This window comes from Artemia sp. Qi Xiang Cuo, unplaced genomic scaffold, assembly GCF_049724085.1.
Source record: "Artemia sp. Qi Xiang Cuo unplaced genomic scaffold, ASM4972408v1 HiC_scaffold_3204, whole genome shotgun sequence".
NCBI classification, from domain to species: Eukaryota; Metazoa; Arthropoda; class Branchiopoda; order Anostraca; family Artemiidae; genus Artemia; species Artemia sp. Qi Xiang Cuo.
Genome location: NW_028300598.1, coordinates 112,955 through 115,570, shown reverse-complemented (window position 1 = coordinate 115,570; position 2,616 = coordinate 112,955).

Below are 2,616 nucleotides of genomic sequence, written 5' to 3'. Positions count from 1 at the left end.
CGGAGATAGCCCGAACAATATTGGTATTCTCGTAAATCATTCTCAAAGTCAGTTAACAAAAATGTTTACTCGTTTCTTGTCTTTCTCGTGTAAGTTGATACGCTTCTTAAGGGGTCCGGCGTATTCTCGCTTGAAAATTGAACCCCTAGAAAAATTCGTCCAGAGATTACTTCCTGCGGAAACTAAGACCCCTTAAAATTCTTCCTAGAAAATTCAATCCTTCACATCTGAAAAATTTCACCCCTGACAGTTTCCATCTAGGAACTTTTCTCCTTGGGCAATTTTCAACCTGAAAATAAATACTATTTATTGAAAATTGATTTGATCTGTATTGATATATATGTCGTTTTTATGGTTATGAGCAAAATTATGATTGAATTTAGATTATAGCCGTTGCATTAAAGGGTCAAAATATTTTAAAATCGAAAATGGCTTTTTAAAAAAAAAAATTTAAGATAACAATAAAAAATGGCTTATACTCTTTTTGTTACATTTTTAGTATATGCTCAATATTTTTGGATTGGAGGGTACAAATCATCTAATTGATATTGACTTGACTTTTTTTAAATTCATATATTGATTGCGCTTAGTTAAAAAACCTCCCTTCAATCAATCAATCACATATCTAATTGATATTCGTTTTTGTTGCATTATTTTGTTGTGTTACAGTGTTATGAAAGCTCAGTCGCAGTTATAATAGTTAGGGAGTCGCCGTGTTGAAATTTAAACTGTACCGCTTTCAAAACTGCATTATACTTTTTTGTTTGTGGAAATGTATTTTTGATGAAAAGTTAATATACCATAATTCCATCTTAAATGCTTCTAGAACAGAGTGATGTCATCTTTAAATAAGTGGCCTGCATTACCAAATTAACATAAGAAGTGTTTGCAAGATTTATAAATCCAGTAACTGGTGAGTTACAATTCATTTCGTGAGCTAATTTGAACAAGAAATCAAGTTATTTCTAGCTTAAAGATTTTCTTACTAACTTCAAATTTTTAGGGTCAGCCCATATATTCAGCCACTTACTCTAAAGCTCATAAGGCGGATCAATGAAATTTCTATTGCTAAATACTGACGCTCTTTCGGTCTGATATTTTAATTAAACCACTATCCTAATGAAAAGGAAACGCTACACCGGCATGACTTGCCGAGTAAGACTTGCTAATAAACAAACATAGATTTTCAATTTTCAATTCATGGGGCCCAAGGTTAACTGGAAAAAACTGAATATATCCGGAACATCGAACTAGCCCTCTAGAGTATCTTAAGAATACCTATTACTACCTGAAAATTTCATATCCTTCCCAGAGCTTTTTCAAGATATTGTCTCGTGAACCTTAAATATACACATAATGTCTTTCAGCTTAAATCCTGTCCCAGGGTCAAAATCATAAGCTCACTTGGTCCACCTCCCCGCCTATACTCCCTCCCGGTTCTACGCTTCTCCTGCCGCATCCACCGCCCCCCCCCCCATATTTCTCCTTGATAATTCCGGAGATTCATTAGACGGGAAGTGAAAGTTCTAAACACCTCTTCAAGTTAGAGACAATGCTATAGCGTTGCCATAAAATAATCATAATGGTTTAATGCACTAATATGACTTTATAGTTTCCGAGAGGCACTTCATATAGAAACGGTGGGCATATCAACTTCGACAAGGGGTTCAATCGATCCCCAATTAAGAACTTGTGTTAATTTTGATTGTCAAAAGTGATTAGAGAGCAACAAACCGCTCCCAAACCGTTTATACCCTAAACCACTATCCAAAATTTGTGCGAGTGCCAGAGGGGAGTTTGCCATTTATTTTCCTTAGAATAATCTCAAAAACGATTTTGGCCTAGAAATATTAGGCCGCCACCGCCCGTATTGCTGGTGCGCTGTAGCCTTTGTTACGGTGACGCGCAGAAATATTTCCGGTAGCGTATTACCGGTCTTTGGTGCGGCTTCGCAGACTACTCAAAGCACCAACGGTCTTTCAAGCTCATTGTACGTCTTTGTTTTTAACCCAATATGGTAGCGGATTTTTAATTTTACATAATTTCTCTAGAAAAAATTATAAAATGTTGGATTAGATTCGTAAACAGCTGACCGGCAGTACCGAATTAATATAACACGTATTTCCAAGATTAAGAAATCCTGGTACTGACCTGTCACAGTTCGTGATATACGACGATTTTTACAAGGAACCAAGTTATTTCTAGCTCAAAGATTCTTTTACTAACTTCACAGTCTGAAAGTCAGCCTCTATATTGCGTAATGTATTTCCGGGACTGTAAATTCTGCCTTTATATGTGTCAAATTTCTAACGGGTTCCACTCATTAAAATGTCAAAGTTTTTTCGTTCTAAGAAGTCCCTATAGTCATAGTTATTCTTCAAAATGACTCTGTTCACATGGTTCTGATGTGAGGAGTCAAATAGCCAAACGCCAAAATATTTTGGTCTAAGTGTCCATATGTCGTCATAGTCTTAACTTCATGCTTATCTTTTAACGTCACTTCATTAACTTGCATCACTGTCATCAATATCCAACCCCAACAAAAATTGCAGTCTCATGGTTGTTGTCTTATGATGTGTTCCCTTCACTTACTTTTCTTTCGTAGTAAGATGCTTG